Below are 15,752 nucleotides of genomic sequence, written 5' to 3'. Positions count from 1 at the left end.
TAATTGATGGTGAGTTGAGAATTGAACGAACTCCAAACTCGTCCAAGAGAGTCGTCCAGGTCAAATAACTAAAAATAAACGTCCTTTGTAGGACGGTCATCTAGAGGCATAAGGGTCGTCCATGAATCAAGTGCCTGAACGACCCCCAGCACTTGGAAAGTTCCGTGGAGGTTTATCCACATGAGGCAGTAAATTGAACCACATGTCATTATTTCAGGACATAAATTAATTTCCTACAACAGTTATAGAAAAAGATGAAATATTCTAACTCCTATAGCGGTTGTTGAAGTTAACTTTGAACCCTCTGACCTCCTCATTTGTAGGGGAAGTTATGAGACAAGTAAACTGCTCCAAGACCACACTATATAAACACTCATTCACCTCAAGTGAAGGTACGTTTTTACAATTCTTGAAAAGTTGGAACTCTATAACTTGTGAGAGAAACTAACTTTGGCATCAGAAGGTTCTTAGCCGGTCCATCCCGGTCACCTTGGTTCATGTGTTCTTCTTTTCAGGCCTTCCGAACAAGCCCTTTGAAATCCGAAGCATCTAGCCTACTAATTTTCCTTGCATCATCAATAATTATATAACATTTTTCCACGCATCATGTGAATCTGCGACTAGTAGACTACTAAAGTCAAATCACATCAATTCGTTGAGTTATTTCTTTATTTCATTGTTTGTTCTTTCTTCTTAATATTTTTACATTGGGCAAAATATAATTAATATTCCTGATATTTGGGCAAATGTCAATCAAGTTCTAGACATTTCAAAATTAGTCAATTTGATCCCTAAAATCAACTTGGCTCAAATTAGTCAATTTTAAAATGTCTTGAACTTGATTGGCATTAGACCAAACCTCAAGAATATAAATATAGTTTCTCTATCCTTTTTATATTCTAACAAGATATTAGAGCCACATCTTTGTAGCCAAGTAATCTTCACCACTATTTTCTAAATTCTAACCACCATTGTTAGCCATGCTATAGGGTTTACACAATTAGATCAAAGGTTTCATGAATCAAAAATCATGGAATTTCAACCATTCCTAGGCCTAACTACATGATTTATACCATGTCATTAAAAGTGTCCTGACAAAACCCTAGACATGCCTAAATGTGTCTTTCTCCAATCAATAAGTATACAACTACAACACATCTCACACCCATTTTTACACCCGTCCCACGTGCCATTACATCATCTCTTCTGACCTCACCAACACTAATATTACATATTTTCTTTTCTTTTTTTCTCCAAATTAAGCACACACATCTTATCCTGTTCATTGTCCAATGTTCGTCACCATTATTGTCTTTGTTGTAATTCTCTTACTGTCGTCAGGTGATGTGAGAACCACCACTAGTGGGGATCAAAATATTTACTGCCTATTTGGATTGGGCATCACTCACGACTCAAATCTCATAACTCAAATACAATTTTCATAACTCATTTTTCTAATTCTATTTTTTTACGCACTCTGAAAATAACTTGTTTGATTTGATATCTTAATAAATCTCTTCTTTATACTTAAATTTTTGCATAAAGTGGTGGGGCTATTGAAAATTCAAAAACATCCAAATTGTGTTTTGAGTTTCCATGACTCAAACTCAAATTTTTAAGTTTTGAGTTATGGAAACTCAACTCAAAAATCAGTTCAAATAAGTTGAGTTTCGGTGGACCCCATATTTTTTTGAGTTTTTGGTGGTAAAAACTAAGTTAGTATCCCTTGATAATGAGTTTTTTTCTCCTATATTAAAGGAATTGTATTAAGTCACCACTCAATTTAATTTAAAACCAGAAAAACTAAATATTATCTTGAAATTTAATATAACCATAAAATAGTACATCAATTTCAAGAAAAATGTTAAAAAAAACTTTGGTCTTAAGAGTACAATCTAAAGAAAATTGAAATTGCATGGTTTCTATTTCTTTTTCTTTTTTGTGAAAAAAAAAATTGCATGGTTTTATTTTTCTAGTTACTATCTAAATGAAATTAGAATTACAAAGACTAGTATTCTAACATTCATCCCCGAATCTATTATCTCTGTTCAGATGTTAAGTTACAAAGTAGTAAGGTAGGCAAGCCATCCCACTTGATCTGTCCTCTTAGGAAATAATAACCGATAAAAAATTACATATATTATTCGCTTATTTGGTGCAATGTAATGTAAGTTCAATGAAACGTCTCAACCAATTCCTAAGTAGCGAGAGTGACCATGCATACGGCCAATATAAAAAATAAAAGTTGTGGGGCATATGAGCTAATGACCATGCATCCATTACTATCTATCGCACACTGTAATTTGGTGGTGATTGAGCTAACACGGCAACTGTAAGTCTCAAATCCCTGTACCAAACTCTGTCCATTATTTTCTATAATAGAGTTTGATAACTCTTGGACTCTAGAAAAATCGGTTGGTAAAAATTTATCGCAATTGTTAATAAACTATTTTAGAAAAATTTTGACATCATTTTTATAAAAAAATATAAAAAATCGTCAAAATAATTAATTACTTCCTTCTTTCCTTGTAAAAGTTTCTTAAAATAACTACTAAACTCTAATTAATGTTGATCACAAAAGGTGTGGAAAATGATATCATGTGTCAGAATGTTGACCTCTATTCCATAGAAAATTGAGTAGTAATTTTCTCTTCCCACTTTTTTCCATTGTTGAGGTTTTTCACGTGCAGGGATTATTAAGAGGGAAGGATAGAGGTGAGAGGAAGGGTTGCTGTGGAGCCCAGTGAGCACTGTAAGTGTAATGTAAGCTTGCTGCTGTTGCTGCTGCAGCTCTCCAATACTGATGATGAGCATTATAATTTTTATTCCTACTTTGCCTTTTTAGCTTTTTCTACTTTGGATGGGTATTTGGTACTTGTCTTGTGTCACAGAACTAAGGAACCATTTCTTCTTTTTCTTTTTCTTTTTTATCTTTTCTAAATGGGTTTCTGCTTAGGGAAGCAATGAGTCACATATGATGCAAGCTTCCACATGCGTTAAAATGCCTACACGAGTAGGCTTTAATTCTTTCTTTCTTTGAATTATTATCACCTCTTGGTAATAGACTATCTAGGCAACCATTCAAGACTAGCCATTAATGAACTCAACTTCATTTCTTTTTTCTCCTTATCTTTTTCTTTTTTTTGATAACCCTTTTTTCTCCTTATCAAACATATTGATCTGCTACGATTTGATATATTGATCATTTATTGACCAAGAAAAAAATAACAACCATTTTAGATTGGCGAAAAAAATGGAGTTGAAATGAAATAATAAGTAATTTTTCATCATGGTTTGTCATTTTATTAAGATTGCTATCTATTACATGCTTTAGTTTACATATAGTATACACAAAGTCCCAATTTCCTTGTAAATTGTGACTTCAAGTCACAATTTAGAAGAGTTGGCATGCATGGCCCTAGGCCGAATTAAAAGAACCATGTAGCCTTAATGTAGATGACAAACAGAGAGTTAGTGATTTGAATTGTGCTATTTGCATGGTAAATAGGATTGTGCTAATTTAAGTTAAAACCCTATAAAACAAGTACTTCCATATGCTGGTGAAGAAAAGAAGAGTAAATAACATGGACAATGTTTATTTCACACCAGTTGTAGTATACAACTATCATGATTTCAGTGCAAGAAATGTGTGTATGGTTGTGTGCAACAACCAGTTTGTACTAGTACTTACCCAAATAACTTTTTTTTTTTTTTTGCTAAGATTATTTACCCAAATAACAAAATATTAGGACTCAAGCTGGCATATGGGCAATGCTTTGGAGTGACTGGGGACAAGATTGAACAAGTGAAAGTGAATCACTTCAGTGGAATCTATGGAGTACCAAATACCTTTTTTTGTTAATGAGATCTTGAGTCAACTTCAAGCAATCAATATGCACTTACTTGACATCAACAAGCAAAACATCTTAAATGCTGAGTTCACAGCAGAAGAAGTGCACCATGCCCTCTTTCAAAAGACAACCTTTTAAAGGTCCAAATGGCTTTCCAGTGTTATATTATATGTAGTTCTAAAGCATCATGGGAAAATTCTTAATCAATGCTACACTTCAAATTCTCGCATTGATTTTCCATTCACCTCAAAAAATTCGTCCTACACCAGCGTTTTTTAACCTATACTAGCACTTTTTAACCGCTGGAATAGGGTATTTTAATAATTTCATTGATCACCCTGTACTAGCGGTTTTGAAACCGCTGGTATAGGTAGGATCTATTACAGCACTTTAAGCGCTATAATAGGATGTAATTCTATTTCCATAAATAACTTGTAGTGGTGTTTCTAAAACCACTGGTATAGGCAGGGCCTAATGCGGCATTTTAAAAGCGCTGGTATGGGGCTTATTTATATATCCTTAAATGAACTATACCAACGCTTTTGAAAAGCAAGCATAGGCAATACCTATTACAACGATTTAAAACTGCTGGTATAGGTTGTTTTTCTATTTCTATAAATACCCTATAGGGGCAGTTTTAAAACCACTGTTATAGATATACCTATACCGGCGGTTTTCACTTTGAAAAAGCACCGGCGTAAGTTAGAAGAACCTATTGCCACACTCATTGTGCAGCGATGGAAAGCGCTAGGAAAAAAAAGTGTCGGAATAGGTATTTTTGGCCTATACCGACGCATTTTGGGGCTATCCTGGTGGTTTAAAAATGCTGGGATAGCCCCAATCTTTTGTAGTGATTGAATGAACTCAACTCTACTTTCATTAACTTTATAATTAAAAAGCACCTTGAGCAGCCTACTAATTTTGAGTGGATCTAAGACCAACTTTTTTTGCCACAATTTTGACGTGACAAACTGTGAGCAATTTTCTATCATTTTTACACGAACCCACTATTTTTTTTCAACTACTCACATTCTGCCACATTACAATTATAGCAAATTTTTGTGGTAAAAAAAAGATTGTGATCCTATATTTTCTCATTTGGGGTTTAGACCCCCATTATTCTTTGTTATGTAACCTATTAAGTTGCTACAAAAGTCCTGGTGACCCAACTTAAGCCTTGTCTCAAGTTGATAATCACATCACTTCAAAGTGCTATATGGTAGTGAGGTTTTTTTCTTTTATCAAGGAAATTGAACATGAGCAGGTCTATGATAGGCTTTGCTGGAATTTTATTATTGTTGTACTAACTAAAATAGGTTTAGTCCACACTGGATTCATTTGATCTCCCAATGCATCAGAGCTGTTTCACCCAATGTACTTACAAGCTGGGCTCCTGTTAAAGCTAATGTGCATTCTACTACTCTTCTCAAAGCGGGGTCTCAAGAACTGATTAAGAGAATAAAATTTGCACAGGGTACCCTGTTTGGCTATCTCTTAGTCATCTCAAGTTTGTAGATGACAAATTATTATTTTCTCATACAACACCTCAAGTATTCTAGTAGTTAAAAGAGAATTTGGATTGGTATTTGTTCACTTTCTGGCAATTTATCAATGTAGATAAGTTTGAGCTCTCTGTAGTCCTAATGCATCTCCAAAGCTGAGAGGTATGCTTTTCGGTATGCTAGGAGTTAAACTAGTAGAAAACCCTGAAACTTATCTTGGGTCGGGGATGGATTTGATGGGAAAGAAATCAAATCTTTTCTCTAGAGTCTCTACTTGAGTAAGGAAAAAAGAAGAAGGTTACTAGGATGGAAAGCAAAACCATTAACCCAGGGGGTAGATTTACACTGATTAAATCAGTTGTATAGGCTAGCTATATATGTCCCCTATCCTATTTCGTTATTCCAAAGAACATTTGTAACAAAATTGGTATATAGGTTCTGATGGGATTAGGATGTCAATCTTAAGAAACTCCATTTGACTAGTTGGGACAACCTATGTAGTCCAAAGAAACATGGGGATTTGAAGCTCTAAGACAAAATATCTTAGAAATGTGTCACCCCAATTGGCTCCAGTGAGGAGTAATGCTTTCTAGGTTTGGAAGAGTACTAAGGCAGGAAGGAAATCTGTTCCTATCCAGGCTAGTGGTGTTTGGGAAGTGGTAACTCAATTCCTATAGACCATCCCTGTTGGTTTCAGCCCATTGAGAATATAAGGAGTTAGATTCATGATTTTGCATGTGTTCTAAGTGACTTAACTGATGGGAAATAGTTACAATGTGGGTGGAATATGACTTTGATAGGAAACTTTACAATCCTAGAGATGCCAATGAAATTTTGTCTTTACCCATCTCTTTCTTTAGAGCTCAGTTAAATTAGTTTGGCCTTCCTCCAAGACACGGGAGTATAATGTGAAAAAAGCATTTTGGATGCTATTTCATAGTTAAGATCCTGATCCTATTCTAAGTGATTCTTATAATTTGAATAATTGATGTTGGATGCAACTGTGAAAATTAAAGTTTGAATGAAGATGATTATCTTGTTATGAAAAACCTTAAAGGATGATCTGCCTGTGAAAACTAAGTTAACCAAGCTAAACATACATAATGATGCTAGATGTATCTTATGCCTAGACGAGTAAGAAACATTTATTCAACAAAGAAAAAGGAAGAAACATTGCATCACCTATGCTTGACATGTCCTCTTTCAACAGTGGTTTGGTTTGGTTCAAGCTAAGCTTTAAGAACAAATTTATTGCACGCTCGATCTGTCAAGGACTTGATTAAGAATTGGTTTTTTTTGGATCCTGAAACGCAATCCTCTTACGTCACATGATATGGTTAATTGGATATTTAGAAATAAGGACATTTATGAAGGCTCCAATTTCACACTTGAAGTTGCCCTCAACCATTATAACCAATTGGTCGTTTCATGGAGTAAGAATGGTGAGGATCAGTGGCCTCAATGTAATGCTCTTGACAGAATGGGAATATATTAGACTTGTCTTTTCTTTTTCTTTTTCTTTATAAACTACATAAATTCATTTCTTTAAACCAATAAAAGACCAGCAACAAAACAATAGCCCTACAAGCATGAGAGATTGAGAGGTAACAGCCAGCTTATTGCAAGAGAAGGAATTCCTAAGTCTAACAACCAGCTTGCAAAAGTGCAGCATTGCAAATTCTACTAATACAACAGAAATTACAACTAGAAATGTGTGGGTGCCCAAAATGTGGTTATTGGGCTTAAAATCTATTTGGGATTACAATTTATTTATTTTGTGAGTTTTTGAATTTCCTATAGCGGGTGATCCTATGTTTGGCAACCTCCAAATACCCTTGTTCCCTATGTTCTTAGAATTATTTCCCCTATTTTCTCTAGAGTGATCACCCTCTTTCCTCAGTATTTTTCTCTCTAATTGCCAACCCCATTCTCAAATTCCCGTCTCCTATTTATAGCCTAAGGTTAGTGGAAGGGTTATGATTGTTTTCATGGTGAGTGGGAGGAGAGGTCCAATGTTATTACCCTTAAGTGGGTGTTTAGTTGGGAGTGGGAGGTGGTGAGAGTGGCATTGGAACTGGTTCCAGCGCTGGATGGACTACCTGGCAGCGATACTCCCTAGGCTTCACTGAGCTTACGGGGACTCATCTCCTTGGGAAATTGCATTCCCCGAACAAGCGGGATCTTATCTTCGCGGTTTATATCATAACTAGCATCATAGCGTTTTCCGGATTTGAATTGGGTGCCGAGGACCACCCGGACCATGTTCGTGGACTCTATAGAGTATGTGTTCGCACATGATACTTTAGGACTCAAGGCCTAACGAGTTTTGGGCCTTGTACACGTGGCACTATTATGATGGGTTTCGTGTGTATTGGGCTTACAAAGGAATAACGTACCGTACAATAGCCCCCTCTTGATTCGTGCCCTGCTGTCGGGCGCGAGTCAAGGACGAAAGTCAAGTGCTATCCGAGACACTGAACGGACAAGCGTAGGGTGGCTCAGGAGATTCATTAAAGTGTTCCTGAAAAGGCGTGTGGTATGTGACCGTTGGCTCAGCTGTCATCATTGCCTGACGGTTCGTGAACCAAGGTGACATGCGTGTGGCAGTTGACATGGGGATCCACAGGATTTCCCGCTCTTCATTTATTAAGCAGCATTTATCTCTCTCCTTTTAGTTCCTATAAATAAGTCACTCGGAATCCTTCTTTCACTCTTACGATCTCTATTCTCTGAGTTTCCTCTCTGCAGAGCATTCATCTGCGTGTTAATCCTTCTACCCAAAATACCCCTCTCTCTTAGAGCCCAAAGTAAGAATTCCACCTCTCTCTTTTACTTTAGTTTCTTTCTTCAATCTAGGAGTCTTGGATGGGTTATACTCACCTTCTCAATACTGAGGCTTCCTTAGCCACCTTTAGGCAAACGTTCAACATCCTTGAGGATGTGAATGTGGCGTATTGTCATGAGAGCGAATTTGCTCTCTATAGGGGTTCTAACACCGCTTTTTTCCCTTTAATGTCAATCTTAGAGGGTGGGGTTAGGTTCCCTGTGGATGCTTTCTTACTCGATACCCTTAGGTTTTATGGCTTGTGTCCGAACCAACTCCCTCCCAATTTTTACCAAGTAGTTAGTTGCGTCAGTAGATTGAATCAAATATACGGTTTGAGATTGAGCCATCATGATATAAATTACGTGTACAATCTATGTAGGAATAAGGAGACCAATTATTATTTAAAGGTCAGAGATACGCGGGTACGGCTAATTTCATGCCTGCCTGATTCTGACAGGAATTCCGCCGGAGAGTTTGTCCGGGTGTGAGGCAACTGGTTTATTGGTGACATCCCTTACCCCCTCTCGCGGCGCGAAGTTGGTTCGTTCTGATCACTAATTCGTTTTTCCCTTCTCTCTGTGTTGTTTTTTTTTTTTTTATCTGGATACTGACCCGCTATATTTTTTTTGTTGCAGACGGTAAAGTATTTACCCAGGATCTCAAAGTGGTGAATGTAAGAGACCTAAATTTCGTGCTTAGGTCCGAGATATTCGTCCACTCCGATGGGCAGCTCTGGGCATCGCACCTCATACTCAGCTGCACCCCCGTGTACAAAACTTGGCAGTCCTTTAGCCAAGCCCTTTTAGTAGACAGCCCACTGTTGTCTTATATCGACATCTGGCACGCCAACTTCCTCCCCCCCTTTCTGACTACCGACGAAGGCTGAAACCTCGGTCCCCGCTACATAACTACTGAAGACCTTGCCCCGATCCGGGACGAGTCAGTCGAATGAGTTTCCCGAGCTCTCAGAAAGCAAGGACACGTTCCCGTTGATGGGAACGAAGCCCAAGTCCAAGTAGCCGAAGGAGAAGCAGCTGAGTGGATCAGGATTTTGTGCACCAAATTTGGCCCAGTAGAGAAAATGGTGAATAAGAGAACGATGACCTTTGCTCTGTTTTTACCCGGGACCAGCCCCTTGGCTCAACCTCAATCCCTTCAAGGAAAGGAGCAGGCTCTTCCCACTGGTGAAAGCAAAAAGAGGAAGCGAGCTACCGAGAAAACCACTCCCGTCCTGGGTGACGCTCCACCGAAGACCCCGCCTCGCGTAAAATTTGGTCCCAAGACCTAGGAGACAACGGGCACTATTCAACCAGGGGCCCAGGTCGGGACAAAGGTGGCATCTTCTTCCCAGGCCGAGGTTGGTTGGCAACCCATCTTTAGATTGGGCGACAAACCTCTCCCGGCGATCGCCACCGTTCGGTTGTGGGCGCAGGGCGAAGAAGGGTGGGTTGCTTAGAGTCTGGCTCAAGGCCTCCTACTTCCTGAGGATGCTCACTTTTTCTCGGATGGTGACGACAAGTTGCTTGCTAGACGGCTGCAGTGGCACACCATCGTGGTAATTTCCTATTTCCTCTTTTTAATGTGTTGCAACACGTAGGTACCTTTCCAGTTTTATCATTCTATTATCGTTACATTCTCAGGCCACGCAGCTGACCAGCGTTATTGACGGGAGGCTGAAGGAGGCGACCGAGGTTATTGTTCGGGCGAAGGAATTGAAGGCCACTGCCGAGACCACGGCCAAAGAGAAGGAGGAAGCTGTTAATGCTTCTGAAAGAAAGGCAATAGACGCTAAGAGAGCTCGATTAACGGCAAAAAACAAACTAACTGATATGGCAACGAAATTGGGCGAGATCGAGCTGAAGTTGGCCACAGCAAATAACTTAAATTTGGCCCAAGCCGACCAGGTTGCTGGCTTGAAAGATGCTCTCGAGGCTTGCGATGATAAATGGTACACGCAGGTTTCTCAAAGGCGGAGAATGTCGTGGAGCCTATTATTCACCAAGCCAGGAATCATGGGTTCGGGGAGGGGTGGTTGGTCGTCCTTCAAGCAATGCAAGTGATCGAGGACTTTCCACTGTGGAATCCCGAGCAGATTCCCTATCCGGCCCCTCCTCCCCCCGTTCAGAGTCGAGCTGACACCACGGATGAGGAAGATACTCCAAGCATGAGGGATTAGGTACAGGCGATTGATGCACACGTAGAGATAGTTGATCTGGAGGTTATGAGCAATATTCGTACCTGAGCTGAAGATGTTCAAAATTAGACCGCTCCTTCACAACCCAGTCAACCAAGGATATACCCGGGCAACTTGCTTCTCAGACACTACCTTCTGACCCTGCTGTGTGAAGACTTAGTTTCAGTTTCCCTCTTTTCTTTTCTTTTTTTTTTTTCTTTTTTTTTTGTTTTTATGTTTGGTAATCCTAGATCGTCGGGCTGTAGCGATAAAACAATTTCTTTGATTTTTGAATGGCTTTAATTAATCTTGTTGAGACAGAAGCTTTTGTGTTTTGATCCTTTCCCCTTCCCCCTACTTTTAAATACATCTGTGCTTGTTTAATAGATACTGGGTTTGCACTTAATTTGCTCATCATACCTCACTTTCTCACTCATGGTGGCTGGGAACCCGTATCGGGGCTTGCCTCGTTTTGTTCATAACTCCCATATGGTCGATAATAAAGATCGCAATAGGGATAGTCTCTTGCCCTAAGGATATTCTGGCTTAGGGTTTCCACCTGCTCGATGATAAGATCGAACCGAGGACAGGTTTCTATCATTAGAAAATTATAGTTTAAGATTTCCACATGCTCGATGATAAGATCAAACCGAGGACAGGTTTCTGTCCTTAGAAAATTATAGTTTAAGGTTTCCACCTGCTCGATGATAAGATCAAACCGAGGACAGGTTTCTGTCCTTAGAAAATTATAGTTTAAGGTTTCCACCTGCTTGGTGATAAGATCGAACCGAGGACCGATTTCTGTCCATGGAACTTTGAGAATAACTTGCTTCTTTTATGTAGATGGAGGAAGGGGTTAATAGCCTCTAATATTTCCTTTACCCATGCTCCTTTTTGGGTTCAAGTTTGGGGCTTACCATTTGAATATATGTCAGAGGAGGTTGGGAAGGATATAGGAAGTAGACTTGGCCGAGTTCTTGAAGTGGATAAGAGATCGATGCAAGCGGAGCAAGCTAAGTTCATGAGAATTCGAATAGAAATTCCGATAGATAAGCCCCTTCGCAGAGGAGGGAATATTGCAAATGCAAACGGAGGAAAATGTTGGCTCAATTTCAGGTATGAACGACTACCTACCTTTTGTTATATATGTGGTATTCTTGGACATGATGATAAACACTGCCCTATGAGTCAGTTAGAGAGCTTGAATGAAAGACAGTATGGAGAATGGCTTAGAGCTGGAAGTGCGGTTAGAAGCGGAAGTGAGAAAGGAAGGGCATTCGATGGTAGAAATGCCGATTATACAGTCGGTGAAGATGTAAGGTCCGGGCTGAGAAGTAGAATGGCAAATGTTAGCTCATCTACTAAGGTTAATATGGCCGCTGATACGAAGAGTCAAGTGGACGAAATGGGCCTAAACGCAGGGGCTGAAAAATAAGTATCATGTATTGGAAGGTGGAAAAAATTGGCAAGAGACAAAGGTAAGGCCCAAGATAAAGACATGGCGTGTGAAGGCCCAGGGGTTGGAAATAAAAGACGTGGATGCATGGACGACTTGATAAAAGATGAAGGCAAAATGCAGAAGAAGGTATGTGGGAAAGATAATTATAATGGTTGCTCTTTTTCACTTGATGAAACGGCGGTGACTGCAAAGCAGCACTGCTGAGAAAAATGAGGATATTAGGATGGAACTACCGAGGGCTTGGGAACCCTCGGTCAGTTCGAGCGTTGCGCAGGCTTGTGCAACAGTGGGATCCCGACTTTGTTTTTCTATCAGAAACAAAGTTGAAAAAGAAAGGTATGGAGACGAAAAAGATGAATATTGGCTTTGTGAATGGTTTAATTATTCCAAGTTACGGGAGAAGTGGGGGCTTAGCATTGTTGTGGAAGAAGGAGATTAAGGTTGATGTTCAAAGCTACTCGAAAAGACACATTGATGCCATTATTTCTAAAGCTTCGGGGTTTAAATGGCAGATTACTGGATTTTATGGAAATCCTGAGTCACATAGAAGGAAGGAATCATGGGAGTTATTAAAAAGTCTTAGCAGGAAGTTTCAGCTCCCCTGGCTATGCTTCGGGGATTTTAATGAAATAGTTTCGATGTCAGAGAAAATGGGGGGAGCTCGATGGTCCCAAAAGTAGATGGGAGATTTTAGGGAAGCAATAAATTATTGTGGATTTAAGGACATTGGATTTTGTGGCCCAGAGTTCACTTGGTGCAATATGCAAGAAGGAAGGCAGAGGATATATCTTCGATTAGATCGTGCTTTGGTTACACAGGATTGGATTGACCATTATAGGGATATGAAGTTTCATCACCTTGTAGAATCTGCTAGTGACCATTGTGCACTCTTGATCACTGATGCCAATATTCCGCAAAGATCTACAAAAAAAGGTTCCAGTTTAAGGCTATGTGGACAAGACGAAATGACTGCAGAGATGTTATCAAGGCTGTTTGGAATGAGGGAGTAAATCTTTATAGTCCGAAAGGCATGGTTGAAGGTCTTAAGCAGTGTGCTGATGAGTTATCCAAGTGGAACAGGGCAGTGTTTGGTAATGTTCCAAGGCAGATTCAAAGTAAAAGAAATGTCCTAAATGAGCTAGTGTTGAGGGATCGTGACGGAAGTAACGGGCGTGAAATTAATAAACTCAAGAAGGAAATTAATGATTTGTTGGATTGTGAGGAGCTTATGTGGCAGCAAAGGTCTAAGATTCAGTGGATGGGGCTGGGGGATCGCAATACAAAATATTTTCATATAAAAGCTTCTAGGAGGAAAAAGAAAAATTTCTTCTCCAGAATAATGGATGAAAGGGGGATATGGAAGGAATCTCCATTAGAAGTGGCTAAAGTGACAGTGTCATATTTTGAGAAGCTTTATGCGACTTCCAATCCTGATAAGATCTTGGAGGTAGTTGATGCTATTGATGCCAAGGTTTCAGATGATATGAACCAAAGCTTGATTCGACAGTTTACAAGAGATGAAATCGAAGCTGCCCTTAAGCAGATGCATCCGTCCAAGGCTCCAAGCCCAGATGGTATGTCTACTATCTTTTATCAGAATTATTGGGATATTGTGGGTAATGATGTGGTTAGCATGGTTCTAAATGTTTTAAATTCTGATATTTCTATGGCTGACATAAATAAAATTTTTATTACTCTTATCCCAAAAATTCGCAATCCAACTAAAATAACAGATTTTAGATCGATTAGTCTAAGTAATGTAATTTATAAACTCATTTCTAAAGTCTTAGCTAATCGCCTTAAATCTGTCCTCCCTCATATCATTTCTGAAAATCAAAGTATATTTCTATCCGAGAGACTTATAACTGATAATGTTCTTATAGCCTTTGAACTCATGCATTTTTTGGACCATAAGAGAGATGGTAAGGAGAGCTATATGACAATTAAACTAGACATGAGTAAGGCTTATAATAGAGTAGAATGGGGATTCATCGAACAGATTATGAAAAAGTTAGGCTTTCATGAAAACTGGATCTGTGTTGACTATGCAGTGCATTGCTTCTGTCTCCTACTCTGTACTTATTAATGGTGTAGCGTATGGTAATATTATACCTTCAGGGGGTCTTCGTCAAGGAGATCCCCTATCATCTTACTTATTTTTGCTTTGTGCAGATGGATTTTCTTCTCTTATAAGTAAGGTAGTAGAAAATCAGATGTTGAGTGGCTTATCTATCTGCAGAGGATGTCCTAAGATCTCTCATCTCTTTTTTTATGAACGATAGTCTGCTATTTTGTAAAGCTAGTGGCCAGGAATGTGAAAAATTAATTGAAATTCTCCAGAGATATGAAGCTGCCTCTGGTTAGAAAATCAATGCAGACAAGTCATCAGTTTTCTTTAGCGCAAATACGAGGGAAGAAAAGAAAAAGGAGGTCTTGGAGATTTTGGGGCCTATGCAGGACTCTAGGCATGGTAAGTATCTTGGCCTTCCATCTATTATTGGCAAATCAAAGATTGAAGTTTTGCAGAGATTAAAGAAAGGGTAGAAAGGAAGCTTGCGGGGTGGAAAGAAAAGGGTCTCTCTATTGGTGGTAGTAAGGAGATTCTCATAAAGGCGGTGGCCCAAGCTGTTCCGACGTATGCTATGAGTTGTTTTCTATTACCAAATGGGTTGTGTGATAATATAGAGGGCATGATGAGAAGGTTTTGGTGGGGGCAGCATGGTCAAGAGTCTAAATTGGCATGGGTGAGTTGGAAGCGCTTGTGCAAATCAAAGCTTAGAGGTGGGATGGGTTTTAGAAACCTTCAAGCTTTTAATCTTGCCATGTTAGCGAAGCAAGGGTGGAGGCTTCTCATGAACCCAAACTCGTTAGTAGCTCGAGTATATAGGGCTAAATACTATCCCCATGGTGATGTTCTTAATGCTGTTTTGGGGTCTAGGCCTTCCTATGTTTGGAGAAGCAGTATGCAAGGGCTTGAAGTTGTAAAAAGGGGTTATCGATGGAGAGTTGGTAATGGAAGACTGATTCATATTTGGAAAGACAAGTGGCTGCCTACCCCCACAACATACAAGGTGGTCTCCCCACCCCGTGACTTTGATGATTTTCCAATGGTATCGGCTTTAATTGATTTCGATACTAGAAGGTGGAAGGCTGATCTCGTTAATTCAATTTTTTTCCCGTTTGAAGCAAGAACGATCCTCAACATGCCAATAAGTTATAATCTTCCTGAGGACAAAATTATTTAGGCTGCTAACAACAAAGGTGTGTTTTCCGTTAAAAGTGCTTATTATGTAGCCCTTGATATAGTAGATTCATCCGAGGAAGGGGAAAGCTCTTGTGGAGATCCTAGAGGGCGTTTATGGAAGAGAGTTTGGCATTTGAATATTCCTTCAAAGATTAAAATCTTTGCTTGGAGAGCATGCATTGAGGCTCTTCCAACAATGGTAAATCTGAGGAGAAGAGGTATTGGTGAGGATGATATTTGTCCTTGTTGTGGAAGGGAGGTGGAAACGGCTTTTCATTCCATTATAAGATGTGAAGTTGCAAGGAGAGTGTGGGATAATTGGGATGTTCAGGTGGTTCAGATAGGGTAAAGGTTATATGACATAGCTGATGTTGCGTTGCGAATCCTTGATATTGGAGCAGCCCGAGACCTTGAAGTCTTCTTTGGAGTAGCCTGGTCAATATGGTATAATAGGAATTCAATTGTTTTTGAAGCTACATGCAAGCTGCCGAATCATATTTGGAAATTTGCTAACAGGTTCATTCAAGAGTTTTGGGGTGCAAAGGTGGCCCTGAACAATAATCAAGCTAAAGGAAATAACAACTGGATCCCTCCGCCTGTTGGAGTTTGTAAAACTAATGTAGATGGAGCTACTTCTATGGATGGAAGAAACTCTAGTGTGGTGGCTATTATTAGAGATTCTGAAGGGGCAGTTAT

The sequence above is a fragment of the Castanea sativa genome, chromosome 7 (assembly GCF_040712315.1).
Source record: "Castanea sativa cultivar Marrone di Chiusa Pesio chromosome 7, ASM4071231v1".
NCBI classification, from domain to species: Eukaryota; Viridiplantae; Streptophyta; class Magnoliopsida; order Fagales; family Fagaceae; genus Castanea; species Castanea sativa.
This window is presented reverse-complemented; position numbering follows the sequence as displayed.